Source organism: Cricetulus griseus, chromosome 4 (assembly GCF_003668045.3).
Source record: "Cricetulus griseus strain 17A/GY chromosome 4, alternate assembly CriGri-PICRH-1.0, whole genome shotgun sequence".
Taxonomy (NCBI): Eukaryota; Metazoa; Chordata; class Mammalia; order Rodentia; family Cricetidae; genus Cricetulus; species Cricetulus griseus.
In genome coordinates, this window is record NC_048597.1 from 68476510 (window position 1) to 68492920 (window position 16411).

The window sequence follows — 16411 nt, forward strand, 5'->3', positions numbered from 1 at the left end:
CTGTGGGCACATCATTCTTGTGGTGCACAGACATACATGCAGGCAAAACACCCATACACTTAAAATGTTTTTAAACCATGCAAAAAACATTAAAACTAGCCATTAACCCAATAGGGCTAAGGATCAGCCTCAGGGTAAAGTGTGTGTCTGCAGACACACGTGAGTTAGCAGCATGCATATGGAGGTCAGAGAACAATTTATAGGAGTCAGTTACTTCTTTCTACCATGTGGGTCCTGGGAATGGAATTAGGACCATCTTACCAGTCCAAAGGACCAATTCCTACTCTAGGAACATATAAGTCTTCTTGGTTTCCAGAGAGGAAATACAATTTTCTATTTCTTCTCTGTCCTCTGCTTAATCCTTTTAATCCTGAGTTTTATACTGTCATGTGTAACTATTTTTCTCAACATACTGACCTTGAAACAAACACCTCAAATTTATTTCATTCAAAATAGAGCTTCAAGATTCCCCATCTCAACAGTACAGTTATCTATTCAGCTGCTCAACAAAGAATTAAAAAGGGAATACAAGACATGTTGGCAAAAGCCTATAATCTCAGCACTCCAGAGGTGGGGATAGAAGGATCTAGAGTTCAAAGCCAACCTTGGCTTGAGTTTGAAGCCTGTCTGAGCTACATGAGACCTGTTTCAAAACAAAACCGAAATACCCAAAACAAACACACACACACACACACTCTATAGAGAAAAACAAATTATCTGGGTATTGGCACACCTTTAATCCCAGCACTCTGGAGGCAGAGGCAGGCGGATCTCTGTGAGTTCCAGACCAGCCTGGTCAACAAGAGCTAGTTCCAGGACAGCCTCTAAAGGCAGAGAAACCCTGTCTCGAAACCCCCCCTACCCCCCCAAAAAAGCATCCCTCAGTATGTGGTGCCTGCAACTCCAGGTTCTTAGCAGTCCAGAAAGTCCAAGAGTTCAAGGCCAACATGGGCTACATGGGACCTCCCCCTTTCCCTTACTAATCCATTTCCAAGTCTTGATTATCTCCAAAATATCTTGTCTTTTCACTCTGTCCAGTTCCATTGCCATGGACTCAGTCCAGGTTACCACCAACTGTTGCATGCTTCACTCCCCAGCTAGCACTGCTACTGCTTCCATGCAGTGGTTGGATTATGCTACTACCTTCCAAAACCTTTACACCGCTTCCCAGAAAAAGCAAAAATCAGCCAGGTGTGATGACACATGCCTTCAGTCCCAGCTATTGGGAGGCAGAGGCCAGTGAATCAAGGTCATCCTGGTCTACAGAGCGAGTTCCAGGACAGGCAGGACCACACAGAGAAACCCTGTCTCAAGCAAACAACAAAAAGTAGAACAGTTAAGGTATCCACCCCCCTCACTTGTTCTGTTTTGGTCCTACCTCTGCAAACGCCTACATAAACAAATATATACACCCATAGTAATTATTTCTGGACATTAAAACTTTCTCTTTTTTTTCCCCTGTCTTCACTTTTAAATTTTTCTACTTGCTACTTTTTAAGTGCAACGACGCTGCCGAATATGTGTAATATTACGTTATATTATAATTTACGTTAGTGAGAAAATGGAATTTTAAAAGCGGGTTGTCTCAAGTAGTAAGAAGTGTGCCTAGATGAAAACACCAGCAGATCAAAACTAGTAAGATGGGAGTGAGCTGCAGACAGGACACAGTATTTTCTGTGTAACACAAATACGTGCATAATGGAGAGGAGCTCTAAGCCTTATTTTATTGTCTTGTCTTCTGCAACCCGGCTCCAGCCCACCGAGTCCTCACTTTCCGCAGCTTCCACCGCCACACAGCACCGTCGCGCGCCCTCGGGCTGACTCCTCTCAACCTTCCTCAGCCGCGGCAGATTCCTCTGGGCAAATCCAAACTTGCCGAGGCGACCACGTCTCAGGACCACCCTCGGGTCACCGCGCAGGCTCAGCCGCCCGGGCCGCAAGGATCCCCGTCTGAGGCTGCGCGGCGGCAAGGACCCTCCCCACGCCGGACCTCGCACCCCGCGGACCCGGGCGCCCACCCGTCCGCGCCGCTGAGTTGTCCGCGCGACCGCGGTGGGGGAGGGGTGCACGTGCCCGCGCCAGACAATGCCCCGCACGCGACGCGCGGCCCGCGCGGACACTCACCCTTCCTGTACGTCCCGCGGCGGCGCGGCCCCGTCGGGACCCGGAACCCACACGCGGAGGGAAGGAGCGAGGGGGCCGAAGCGCGTGGAAGCGCCGCGCGAGGCCCCGGACCCGCCCGCGCGGAAGCTCACGACACACCAGCCCGCCCGCCCGCCACGCGGCTCCGCCCCGCACGTCAGCTCGGGGCGGCGCGGCGCGGCGCGCGCGGCGGGGGCGGGGCCCGGATCGGCGCGGCCCCGGCGGCAGCTGCTGCCCCCGAACTCTGACCCCGGGCTACGTTTGCACCCGGAGGGGACCGACCCCGACGTGAGCTCGTCGCCCGCCTTCTTCACGCTGAAAGTTTGAGACAACGCCGGGTCTCTCGTAGTCATGGCAATAGTAACTATGGTGACTGTACTGCTGAGCCTGCCATCTTGCGTCAACTGTGCTAAGTGATAGGGGGTGTATGCAGCAGCGGGTAGCCTAGCATGGTAGGGTAGGTAGTACTTGGTGTCTGGGGGCTGAGGCAGGAGCATCGCCAAGTGCAAAGCCTGCCTAGCTACGTCGTGAATTCAAAGTAAAAATTGCTTAGAGCAATGCCGTGGGTCTAACCTACAGCACCTTAAAACATAAATAAATAAATAAATAAATAAATAAATAAATAAGCAAAGAAGAGAGAAAAGGAAGGAAGGAAAGACCGGAGGAAGGAATTAATCATTGCGAAACCCATTTTACTGGATGCAGAAACTGAGTGCATTGCAGTGCCTCTCCTTCGCCCTGGTAGGCTGGAAACAACAAGGAAAGAGAATCAATGAGGAGTGAAGGTTTGGAAATGTTGAAAACTTAATGTAGACCGCAGCCAAGAGTGACAATCCATCAAGCCTGGGTTTTGCCTTTAAAATCACTTGGGACCAGCCATGTTCTCCTGTACCACCTGCCCAAGTCTTCCTATTACTTCTGCCCAACTGCATGCAGCCTTCAAGGGCTGTCCGGGGAGGCCCTCTGCTCTCTCCTGCTTTTTCTCATTGATCTATGGACATATTTACCACCTGAGCTGGGTGGTGAGTTTTGTTACATTTTATGTACGTGTTGTCAATCTTTTAGTGCATTTTATGTTTATTATGAAATATTTTAATAGTTATTCCTACAATATCCCTAATAACAAGCCCAATCATGGGCCAGGGTCTTTGCCTACACCTTTGATCCCAGCATTTGGAAGCAGAAGCAGGTGGATCTCTTGAGTTCAAAGCCAGCCTAGTCTACATAGTGAGTTCCAGGACAGCCAAAGCAAAATAATGAGACCAGTCTTAAAACAAAAAAAGTTCACTCATGACATACAGTATAGACTCAAAAACTGTTAATGCTAGGCAGTGATGGCATGCGCCTTTGATCCCAAGACTCAGGAGGCCAAGGCAGGAGGTGTGAGTTCGAAAACATCTTGGTCTACAACGTGAGTTCCAGGACAGCCAGGACTGTTACACAAAGAAACCCTGTCTCTAAAAAATAAAAACAAAAAACTGTGTGAACAATAGCAAAAGACTAGAGACATTTTATCTTAGCCCCTGGCCTCCTGACTTTAAGGTTTATCAGGAGTAACTTTAGATCAACTATTTTCTCTCAAGAATGTTTATTGCTTTTCTATTGTTCTGAAACTCTGTTCCAAGCACATTAGTTGTGCACTAAGGATACAGAAGTACACAAAGCAGAATTAGCCATGATAAAATTTATACCCTAATAAATTATTATTTCTTTATCCTTTGAGACAGGATCTTGCTTTGTAGCCAGGATGGATGGCCTTGAATGTGATCACGTTCATGCTGTCTAGCCCACCCCCCACCCAAGTGCTAGGGTTACAAGCACATGCAGCAGCTTCGGCATATTATCATTTAATGGGGAAAACCTGATCTAATATAAATTTAGGTCAAGAAGCACTTCCTTGAGCCTGACATGAAAATTCAGAGAATGGGAGTTTGGAAGATAAAAATTAAGTTCATGGGGGCAGGTGTATGCAGCTTAATACATGTGTGAGGCCCGTTGGATCCCTAGCACCTATGAGATCAATTCATTTCATGAAATTCAACGAGAATGGCTCCCATTGGCTCATATTGGAATGCATTTCTTCGATGGAATTTGAACCTACTTCTTTGAGATCTAACATAGTCTGAAGACCCTCAGCTCTTTAAGAATCCTCTGGAACTTCAGCACCATATTGGGACTGCTAAGACATTCATTCTTGTGGACTGAACAAACCCAGATTCTTGGCCTTTCTGTCAGGAGATGGCCATTGTGGATATCCAGACCACAGCTTGTAAGCCATGTTAATGAAACACACACACACACACACACACACACACACACACACACACACACACACACACACACACACTGTTTTGGTTAGCCCCCTTGTCTGCCCTTTCATCTCTCCAGTCCCTCCACCCCAGTCCCTACTTAAATCTCTCCACTCCTAGCTGAGCAGAGGGATGCATGCCTTTAATCCCAGCACTCAGGAGGCAGAGGCAGGCAGGTCTCTATGAGTTTGGGGACAGTCTGATCCACAGAGTGAGTTCCAGGACAGCCAGGGATACACAGAGAAACCCTGTCTCAAAAAACAAAACAACCTTTTCACTCCAAGCATTTACCCATCTCTGCTTACATATCACTTTTGCTCTACTAAGCTCCCCAACTCTCCCAGAATGAGCCCATCAGTTTTCTGACTTCCACAGGTACAAACATAAAATCTAGAGATTAAAGCCAAGATTCACATGAAAGACAGATCTGTCTTTCTGAGTCTGGATTATCCCACTAGTATAACTTTTTCCAATTCTATCCAGTTACCTTCAAACTTTATAATTGTATTTTTTTTGCAGCTGGATTTTTTTCCCACTGTGTATATGAACCACGTTTTCATTATGTGTTCTTCTGTTGATGGACGTCTGGGCTGGTACCATTTCCTTGTTATTGGGAATAGTGAAGCAATAAACATGAATGCAAAACTCTCTCCGTGGTAGACTCTCAAGTACTTAGAGTATATGCCCAAGGAGTGGTATAGCTGGGCCATACGGGTAGTTCTAGTTTTAGTTCTAATTTTTTGAGATACCCCAACACTGATTTCTTTAGTGGTTGTACCAATTTGTATTCCCATCAATGTAAGTGTTCCCCTCCCCCCACACACAACCTCACCAACATCTGTTGTAATCTGACTTTTTCAAGTTATCCATTGGTTCTTTAAAATATTATTTACTTCTGTGTTTATTCTATGGGTATGCACACCACTGCACGTGTATGGAGGTCAGAGAACAACTTGTTGGAGTCAGTTATCTCCTTGTACAATTTGTGGTCCCAGGGACTGAACTTCGTTCTTTAGGTTTTACAGCAAGTACTTTTACCCCCAGGCCATCTCATAGGTCCTCAAAGTTGTTTTAATTGCATTTCCCTGATAGTTAGCGATATGAAACACCTTTTAAGATGTTTATTAGCCTTCGGATTTCTTGTTTTGAGAGCCCTCTATTCATTCCTAAAGTACAGTTTTTGATTTGTTTTTAATTGTTTTGATGTTTAGGATTTTTTTGCATTTTTATATTTGAATTAGAAACAAGATTGTTTTACCTGTCAATCCCAGTTCTGTCTCCCTCCCCTCCTTCTCTAGCACCTCCCCCCAACTAAAACCCTATCACATATCCTTTCTGCTCCCCAGGGAAGGTGAGGCCTTCCATAGGGTGTCATCAGAGTTTATCATATACTTTGGGATAGGGCCTAAGCCCACCCCCATGTGTCTCAGGTAGTATCCCTCTATGTGGAATGGACTCCCAAAGTCCACACCTATGCTAGGGATAAGTAGAAAACTACTACAGGAGGTCCCGTAGATTTCCAAGGTCTCCTCACTGAAACCCATGTTCATGGTGTCAGGATCAGTCCCATGCTGGTATCCAAGAGCTCCCCGTTGTTCAGGTCAGCTGTTTCTGTGGGTTTCACCAGCCTGGTATGGACCCCTTTGCTCATCACTCATCCTTCTCTGCAACTGGATTCCAGTTCAGTTCAGTGATTAGTTGTGGGTGTCTGCTTCTACTTCCACCAGCTGCTGGATGAAGGCTATAGAATGGCATATAAGTCAGTCATCAATCTCATTATCAGGGGAGGGCATTTAAGGTAGCCTCTCCTCTGTTGCTTAGATTGTTAGCTGGTGTCATCTTTGTAGATCTCCAGACATTTCCCTAGTGCTTGATTTCTCTTAAACCTAAAATGTCTCCCTCTATTATGGTATCTTCTTTCTTGTTTTCTTCTATTCTTCCCCTGACTCAAACTTTCGATGTTTAGTTTTTTTTAATTCCTTTTATATTCTAGATATTAATTCTTGATTGGATTTATGTTTTCTCTCCTGATGTAGACTGCCCTTTCATTCAACTTGACCGCTCTTTCTGTCGGGGAACTTTAACTTTCTTAAGTCCCATTTGCCAGTTGTTGGTCTTATTTCCTGAGTACTAGAGTCCTATTCAGAAAGTCCTGACTATGCTAATGTTTTGTCTGCACTCCCTGCTTTTTCTTTGAGCTATTTAAGATTGTATGTTGAGGCCCTTGGTCCATTTGGAGTTGATTTTTTGCAGGCTGAGAGACAGGATCTAGTTTCATTTTTGTACATGTGGGTACCCAATTTAGTACCATTCATTGAAAATGGTGTCTTTTCCAGAATGAGTTTTTGCATTTCTGTAAAGAATCAGGTAGTTGTAGTTGCATAGCCTTTTATATGGATCTTCTATTACATTGACCTAAGTATCTATTTTTATACCAGTACCATGTTGTTTTGTTAATAATTTATTTAGGTTTTTCAAGGCAGGGTTTCTCTGTGTAACAGCTCTGGCTATCCTGGAACTAGCTCTGTAGACCAGGCTGGCCTCAAACTCACAGAGATCCACCTGCCTCTGCTTCCCAAGAGCTGGGATTCAAGGTGTGGCCATCGCTTCCTGTCTTCTATGGCTAACTAGTGGCTTAGGTGTGTGGCTAACTAATGGCTTAGTGTGTGGGTGGCTAAATGGTGGCTTAGCTCTTCACTAGGTGTGTTGCTAACTAGTAGCTTAGCTCTGCACTCTGATCTTCAGGTAAGCTTTGTTAGATTACAAACAAAATATCACCTTCAGAATGCTTAGGATTCCTTGGGATCTGTATGATCTTTTGTGCATACATATAAATTTTTAATTTTTTTTCAAGAATGTCACTGGAATTTTTATTGGCATTAAACTTGTTTTTGGTAGGATGGTATGCTGTGTATGGGAAATATAACAGTGTATGTAATAAGAATAATACTGGTATTTTATTGTGAAAGATTACTTACACCAAAAACCCAGGTTAGTCTTGGCAGCCTTTCAAGACCCTACCGGAACCCTAAAAGAGAGCAAGTGCCTCCTTCCCAGTTCTTTTATCCCATCCCTTCTACATACCTGTGACCACACCCATTTGGTGGTCAGTGCTACTGGTACATAGGAATTCTCCCTACAATACTGGCTAGTTTTATATCAACTTGATACAAGCTAGAGTCATTTTGGAAAAGGGAACCTTAATTGAAAAAAATGCCTCCCTCTAGATTGATCTATGGGCAAGCCTGTAATGTAAGCCTGTCATTTTCTTGATAATTGATGTAGGAGGGCCCAGCTCACTGTGGGTGGTACCACTCTTGGGTAGGTGATTCTGCTGGGCTGAACAAGCCATTGGGAATAAACCAGAAACCAGCATCCCACCATGGCCTCTGCATCAATTCTTGTTTCTAGGTACCTTTTTTTTTTTTTTTTTTTTTGAGGTTCCTCTATTTAGTTCTAGCTGTCTTGGAACTCCATATGTAGACCAGGCTGGCCCCTTACAAAGATCCTCCTGCTTCTGCCTCTATTGTGTTGGGATTAAAGGTCTGCACCACCACGATCCACTCAGGTACCTGCCTTGAGTTCATGCCCTGACTTCTCTCAGTGATGGGCTGTGATGTGGCATAGCTAAAATAAACCCTTTCCTTCTCAACTTCCTTTTGGTCATTGTGTTTTTTATCACAGCAATCAAACCCTAAGATAGATGACCATTTTCACCATATAAATTTTTCTGATACATAAGTATAGTAGGACTTTCCACCTTCTGGTGTCTTCCTTTTTCTTCATTATTAAAATTTCATTACAGAGGTTACTTCCTGGGTTAGATGACATTTTTGTTATTTGTTTAGTTGCTTAGTTGATTTTTGAGGCTATTATGAGTAGGATCTCTCTGATTTGGTCCTTACTATGTCTGACTTTGGTATATAGGAAGATGTCTTAGGGTTACAATCGCTGTGGAGAAACAATATGGCCAAAAGCAAATTGGAGAGGAAAGGATCTATCTGGCTTTCACTTCCACATCTCTGTTCATCACTGAAGGAAGTCAGGGCAGGAACTCAAAACAGGGAAGGACCCTGGAGGCAGGAGCCATTGCAGAGGCAATTGGTGGGGGAGTGCTTACTGGCTTGATTAATATGTCTTGCACTGTCTGTTTTCTTATAGAACCCAGGACCACCAGCTCAGGGTTGTCCCCACCCACAGTGGTCTGCGCCCTTAGCCATCAATCACTAATAAAGAAAATGCCCTACCGGCTTGTCTGCTTACAGCCTGATCTTCTGGAGGCATTTTCTCAAATGAGGTTCTCTCCTCTCAGATGACTACAGCTTGTATCAAGCTGACATAAAACTAGCCAGCACAGGAGGGTGCTGATTTGTTCGTTTGAGACATGCTCTTGCTATTTATCTCTGGCTAGCTTCCAGCTCTCTATGTATACCAAGCTGGTCTTGAATTCACAGAAATTGGCCTGCCTCTGCCTCCAGAGTGCTGGAACTTACTGATTTTTGTATGCTAATTTTGTAGCCTGCCACTTCATTGGAAGCATTTGTCAGTTCCAAGACTTTGCTGGTAGTGTCTTTTATGTTCAGAATCCTACTATTTGCAAACACAGAAACTTAAATTTATTTAATCTGTTTTCTTTCATCTCCTTCTTTTGTTACTCTAGCTAAAACTTCAAGTACTATATGGAAAAAGGATGGGGAGAGTGGATAGCCTTGTTTTTTCCTGGTTTTAATAGAAATGTTTCAAGGTTTTCACACTTACTATGATGCTGCCTATAGACTTGTAAGATGCCTGTATTATGTTTCACACAGCCTTAGTCTTCTCATGTGTAGGGATGATGATTATGTCATAAGCCTTTTTGGCATCCATTGAGATAATTGCCCTTGTTTTCATTTTCATTTGATTGTAGAGACTTTTAAAAAATGTTTTACTGCTTGCGTCCTGCTCCCATTTGTTATAATATCTTTACGCTTCCTTTTACCCTAATGTCATATCTTTGTTGGTTAGGTATATTTCTTGGAGGCAGAAAAAAGGAGATCCTGTTTTATGATCCATTCTGCCAGTCTTAGTCTTGATTGGGACATCGAGTCCTTTGATATTCAGAGTTATTACTGAATCACTGTACTGTCATTTTGTTGATTTTTGTAGTGCTTGCTGTTTTCTTTGTCTTCATTTGCTTCACAAATATCTTTATTTTTCTGTCATGGTTTGGATGTTTATCATCCTCTTCCATTTCAAGTACCCCTTCCAGTACACTCTTTAGAGTGGGCTTTCAGTATATAAACTGCTTTAGGCTGCTTTTGGCATGCAAAGTTTTTCTTCTTCCATCACGATAATACTTTGTGTATAGCAGTCTAAGTTTGGCAGTTGTAATCTGTCAGAACTTGAAATGTATTCCACTGTGTCCTTCTGGCCTAGCATTTCCATAGAAAACTCAGACACTATTCTGATGGGCCAGCCTTTATGTGTGAGTTGGCCCTTCTCTTGCCACTTTTTTTTTCTTTCTTTCTTTCTTTTTTTTTTCTTCCTGTTTTTGGTTTCCCAAGACAGGGTTTCTCTGTGGCTTTGGAGGCTGTCCTGGAACTAGCTCTTGTAGACCAGGCTGGTCTCGAACTCAGAGATAACGCCTGCCTCTGCCTCCTGTGTGCTGGGATTAAAGGCATGTGCCACCAACACCCGTTGATTTGGGAATAAGACTCTTACTGAAAATATTTTCTTTTCTATTTTTTCATTTTTGGAGACAGGGTTTCTCTATGTCACAGCCCTGGCTGTCCTGGAACTCACTCTGTAGACCAGGCTGGCCTCAAACTCACAGAGATCTGCCTGCTTCTGCCTCCCGGGTGCTGGGATTAAAGGTTTGGACTACTACCACCCAGCACTAATTTTAAGTGTATGTGTGAGTACAGGTACCCACAGAATTCAAAATCTAGGGGAAGGTGTTGGATCTCTTGTAGCTAGAGTTACAGGTGGTTGTGAACCACTCAACATGGGTGCTGGGAATTGAACTTGAGTCTTCTGGAAAAGCATCAAACCCTTTTAACTGCTGAACCATCTCTCCAGCTCATTTTCTAAAAAAAACCTACTTTACAAAAAAACAAAACAAAACAATAACAACAAAAAAAAAACCAAAAACCAAAACCAAAAAAAAAAAAAAAAAAAAAAAAAAAAGCCATGCGTTGGTGGCATATGCCTTTTGTCCCAGCACTCGGGAGGCAAAAGCAGGCGATCTCTGTGAGTTTGAGGCCAGCTTGGTCTCCAGAGTGAGTGCCAGGATAGGCTCCAAAGCTACACAGAGAAATCCTGTCTTGGAAAAAACAAAAAGACAAAAACAAAATCAAAAAACACTACTTTAACGGAAAGACTTAATTTCTGTACTTTGTCTTCAAGCCCTAGTAATTTGTCCTCCAAATAATCCATTCAGTTGGTGAGACTTTGCATTTTTTATTTGGCTTATTAAATTTTTTTTCCAGTTGCATTTCAGTTTGGTTTTAATTCAACATCTCTCTTTGCTGAACTTTGTTTTTATGTTGAATTTATCTTCTTTTTAAATTATTTGTGTTTTCTTAGAATTTGGGCAATTATTAGTTTCTTCTTAGAATTAGTTCACACATTTATTGATGTCCTCTTTGAGATCCTTAAACATACTTATAATAGTTCTTTTGAATTCTTTGTCTGAAATTTCATCTAAGTCAGTCTCATTGGTGCCCATTAGTAAGGGATAGGTAATTTTTGAAGCCAATATTGTCTTGACTTTTCATGTTACTTTGTTGTTGTTGTTGTTACATTGAGATTCACCCAACTGATTGTCATGTCAGTTTATTGGTTAAGAAAATACCTGAGTGGAATATTTGTTTCAATGTTTGATATTCCTTGTTTTTCACAGATCTTGTTTCAGCAGTGTCATGATCTTTCTTCCATTTTGTGTGTGTGTGTGTGTGTGTGTGTGTGTGTGTGTGTGTGTGTGTGTGTGTGTCCTCTTACTTTATAACCAGAGTAGTGGAGCCTATGGGGGTGTGGTTGGGGAATGCAAGGTGTGGAGATGTGGGTGGTCAGGAGTTCTGGGGGTCTGGAGTGCAGGGGTGTCTGTGGTATCAGGAACAACAGTTCAGAGAACTCTCTCCACTTTGCCTGGACATAGTGTATGTGGATGAGATAAGGCCCAGGGAACAGCAGAGGATCCAGAGACCTCTGACTGTCTGGGTCAGGTTCTTGTTGGCAGGAAAAGCAAGCTGGGGGAGGGGTTAGAAACCTTCTACATATCTAGGTTGGGTACTTGTGAGGCAGGAGAATGGTGTGTGCGTAAATTTGCTGATTTTAAAAAAGCACCTCCCCCCCACATACACCATGGATGGAAACTATCCAGAGACTAGTGCTGAAGGGCTGGCTCAGTGGTTAAGAACACTTACTGCTCTTGCAGAGGATCTTAGTTCCTTTCTAGTGTCCACATGGGTGCCCAGAACCATCCACAACTCCATTTTCAGGGGATCCAACATACTCATCCAGTATCTATGAGCACCTGGCACACAGACACATATGTAGGCAAAAAAGACTTGTACACATAAATAAATAAAAAAAAACTGTGCAAAGGCAGAGATGAATTTGGGTGAGACTGGGGAGGAAAAGGAATCTGAAGGCAGGAGCTGAAGCAGAAGCCATGGAGGAACGCTGCTTACTGGCTTGCTCCTCCATGGCTTGCACAGCTTGCTTTCTTGTACATTCCAGGACGCCTGCCCAGAGGTGGCTCTACCTACAATGGGTGCACTTCCACATCAATCATGAATCAAGAAAAGGTCTCACAGACTTGCCTACAAGCCAGTGTGATGGATGCCAATTTCTCCATTGAGGGCCCCTCTTTCCAGGTGACCCTGGATTGTGTCAAGTTGACCAAAAACCAAGCAGCTCACATAATTTTCCTTTTGTTTTCTGTTAACAGCTCTCCCTCCATCTCAACCCTAAATTCTCAGTCATTGGGCTCTCTTCTTGCCATGGAGATAATTACCATGGATGATTGCCTCTCTTTCTCCCCCCCCACTTTGTGTGTGTGTGTGTGTGTATACAAACACATGTGGCTACAAATGTATATGTTCTTTAAAAATTGTTTTTACTATCATACAAAAATTACTTTCTTTTGGAAAATCTATTTTTAATTTATGATAAGCTTTACTCTTAGAATAAAATCCACAGAACAATCCATTCTATTTCACCTTTAAAGATTGGCATGTAGAGCAGGAACGTTCTTATTCTTTGTAGGAGTTCCTTCTTACACTGTTAGGTACCAGGACTCTACCTGTTGGAATGATTTCAGCCACCATGTCAAGAGGAATGTGTTCTAGTCCTTTTTTTCTGTTACCTCTACAGTGTCCCTTCAACTGGTCCTTCCCACTTAGCTCTCAGCAACTGTTTGAGGCGTTTGTTCTCTTCCTCCAGGTTCTATGAATGTTTGGCTCATCACTGCTTCCACCTCACATCTTCATTCTTCTTGCTAACCACCATCACTATGGGCCAGGGGTGTCCCTTCCCAGAGACAATGACCCTTGTGCTGATGGCTGCCACCACCACCCTCATTGGGGACTTAGCCCCTCAGTAACTCCATAGATACATAGATACTTTTTGTGTATGATGTCTTGCCTCCATGTATGTCTGCGGACCACCTGTATACCTGCTGTTCACAGAGGTCCAAAGCAGGCATCAGAGCCCTTGGAACTTGAGTTACAGGCAGTTGTTAGCTGTAGGGAGCCGTCCCTGCATTCTCCATTACAAGATGGCGCCTGCATCCGGCAGGCACCGAATGTAAACAAGATTATTGCGCAGGCGCTGGGTAATTTTCCATTCCTTGATCTCTGCCTATTCCGTGGCGTCATATGGCCGGATGAGCTGCAGCCAATCATGGGGTGACACGTCCGAGGCGGCGGTTGCCAGCCTTTATTAGGGGACGGGATTCTTGGCTTGGGGTCTCCGCTCTGGGAAGCTTATGCTCTCCACTCTCAAGATGCATTAAAGCTTGTCTGCAGAAGGATCCGAGTGTCCTGCGTGTATTTCTTGCTGGCGAGGAATACAGAGCGGGCGCGGGACATATGGTGCCGAAACCCGGGAACATATGAACATCTCCAGCACCGTGGAGACCCCTTGGCTACAAGGCGGATTCAGAACTGCAGGATGGTAAATTCGGAGAGGTATGTTTTTTTTCTAGACTTTGGCTTGGGAATGTTGCTATTGTGGGAGGTTAATATAGAGGCTTCTATGCTTTTACTAGGAGCTATTTTGACTTTTCTCACTGTTGTAACAATCTTAAAGAAGTCCAGAATTACATGTCAGAAACCGAATGTAGTGAGAGATGGGGCGCGCCCAACAATAAAATATAAGGAAAAAGGACCTCCCGGGGTGTCTAATGACAGGGGAGTGTATACAAAAAACAAAACGGCAACGAAAAAGGAAAAAGGACCTCCCGGGTTGTCTAATGACATGGGAGTGTGTAATTTGTTAGATGATTCTGTAAATGAGATTAAAGCTTTAAATCTTGATAGCTCTAATGACTCTAAAAGCTCAAGAGATGGGGTTTTGGAAGGAACAGCTCAGCTGGATGAGGGAGAGACAGAGAAGGGGGGGGAGAAAATAGGGGATAACCAGTCACACCCCGGTAAATTTAAGAGACCTGTTAATCCAGCGGGTGTACTTCCATCAGCACCCCCATTATATGAGTTACAACAAAAATTTGGTACCGACTCCTTTTTACCATTAGAGGAGCGGAGAAAATTGCAGATGGCTTTCCCAGTCTTTGACAGGGGAAAAGGCCGCACATGTTATTCAAAACTTCTTAGAGGCCTGGGGTGCCTGGGAAAAGCCTCATATCCTAAAGATGCTCAAGTAATTTATGTATGCTTGTTTTAAAATGTTCCATTTCCTGGTATGGCCATTTTGTAGCTGGTCACATGACTGACGGTAGCCATTTTGCTAAAGTTAAGAAAAGGATACTTAAACCGCCATCTTGACTAAAGGTTACCGCATGGAAATCAGAGGTACCATCTTAGAAACAAGTTTTTCAGTTAAGATTTAAAATGTTAAAGCTTCTATATATTAAAGAAAGACCTTAAGGGAATTTAAATTTCTTTTTAAAACCAGTTTTCAAATGTTTAATTTTATTAATGTTTTTACTTAAAGAGCTTCAATTTAGAATTATTCTTAAGCAAAGCCTGACAATGTAAAGTTCTTGTTTTTATAAAAGATGCTAATCTATTATGTTGGTAGCACACACCTTTAAGCTCAGGGTGTTGGTGACACACGCCTTTAAGTTTAGGGCGTTGGCGGCATACGCCTTTAATCCCAGCACTAGGGAGTAAGAGACAGATGGATCTTTATGAGTTCAAGGCCTGCCTGGTCCGACAGATCGAATTCCAGGACAGGCTCCAAAGTCACAAAAAAAACCCTGCCTCAGAAAGAAGTTAAGCTACTGTTTAAGGAAGTTCAGCTGTATTACAGAAATAAGACTTTACCTAGCCACCTGTGTGCTTCTTAAAAACAGATAATGGGCCGGCTTATACCTCTCAAAAGTTCCAGCACTTCTACAGACAGATGGAAATTACCCATCTAACTGGCCTACCTTATAACCCTCAAGGACAAGGCATTGTGGAACGTGCCCATCGCACACTTAAGTCTTATTTAATCAAACAAAAGGAGGGAATGGGAGCATCCTTACCCTCGGTGCCAAGAGTTGCAATATCCATGGCACTCTTTACCCTTAATTTTCTAAACACCGACGCTCAGGGCCATACAGCGGCCAAGCGTCATACCTCAGAACCTAAAAGGTCTAAGGAGATGGTAAAATGGAAAGATGTCTTAACTGGTCTTTGGAGAGGCCCGGATCCTATTCTCATAAGATCCAGGGGAGCGATATGTGTTTTTCCACAGGATGAAGAGAATCCCCTGTGGATCCCGGAAAGACTCACCCGAAGAGCCCCTTTGGACCCTCAAAAGTCGGAACTCCACCCTCTCCCCGGGAGTTGAGAGCCGCTATTATCCAGATTAACTCCTGTCCTTGACGGAGGGACTGTCATCATGGATTGCTTCAGCTGTCTCCTATTTTAAGGAATGGGTGGAGGTGGGATTGTTTGGTGCAGCCGTTTGCTGCGGATTGATGTTGCTTCTCTGGCTGGTCTGTAAGCTCAGGGCTCAAACTAAGAGAGACAAGGTGGTTATCGCCCAAGCGCTTGTAGCTTTGGAACAAGGGGCTTCCACTGATATTTGGCTAACTATGCTTAAGCAATAGGCCGCTGGCCAGACAGCTCTTGCACACCCGGAGCCTAGGCTCATTGCACAGGGTAGAGTGCCTGGCTTGAGCAGCCCATGAGGGATGTCGAGCAAGGCATCGCACAGAGAGTTGCACAATATGCAGGCTTCTCTGGGAGGCATGTTGTCCTGCATAAGGGTTGCCTGCCCTAGTCTCCCTTTCCCAGAAAAACGGCAGAGGACAGGTCGAGAGTGCTTCGGGTCAAGCTAACAGCCTAGTCTCGACTCCCGTACACAGTCTTAATGTTTGATTTTGGGAAGGTTCAACCTCTGCCTCTATCCCTCAACATTTGGGTGACCTATTTGCTTGTAAAAATATAAAGCCTTATCATTAATTAATAAAAAAGGGGGATCTGTAGGGAGCCGTCCCTGCATTCTCCATTACAAGATGGCGCCTGCATCCGGCAGGCACCGAATGTAAACAAGATTATTGCGCAGGCGCTGGGTAATTTTCCATTCCTTGATCTCTGCCTATTCCGTGGCGTCATATGGCCGGATGAGCTGCAGCCAATCATGGGGTGACACGTCCGAGGCGGCGGTTGCCAGCCTTTATTAGGGGACGGGATTCTTGGCTCGGGTCTCCGCTCTGGGAAGCTTATGCTCTCCACTCTCAAGATGCATTAAAGCTTGTCTGCAGAAGGATCCGAGTGTCCTGCGTGTATTTCTTGCTGGCGAGGAAT

General features: G+C 44.1%; 1 protein-coding gene and 1 pseudogene across 3 annotated transcripts in view; both read right to left on the minus strand.

Annotated features, from left to right (window-relative positions):
- Yeats2 (YEATS domain containing 2) overlaps positions 1–2280 on the minus strand; it is an 85273-nt gene extending 82993 nt beyond the window's left edge. For 2 of the 3 annotated variants that reach the window (XM_027413081.2, XM_027413085.2), the window contains exon 1: positions 2125–2280. The gene's annotated coding sequence lies outside the window, so the exon portion shown is untranslated. The remainder of the gene's footprint in view (positions 1–2124) is intronic. The other variant, XM_027413082.2, reaches the window with a different exon arrangement.
- A 10334-nt stretch (positions 2281–12614) lies between these two features.
- On the minus strand, positions 12615–12941 carry LOC113835405 (annotated as a pseudogene).
- Between the last annotated feature and the right edge of the window lie 3470 nt (positions 12942–16411).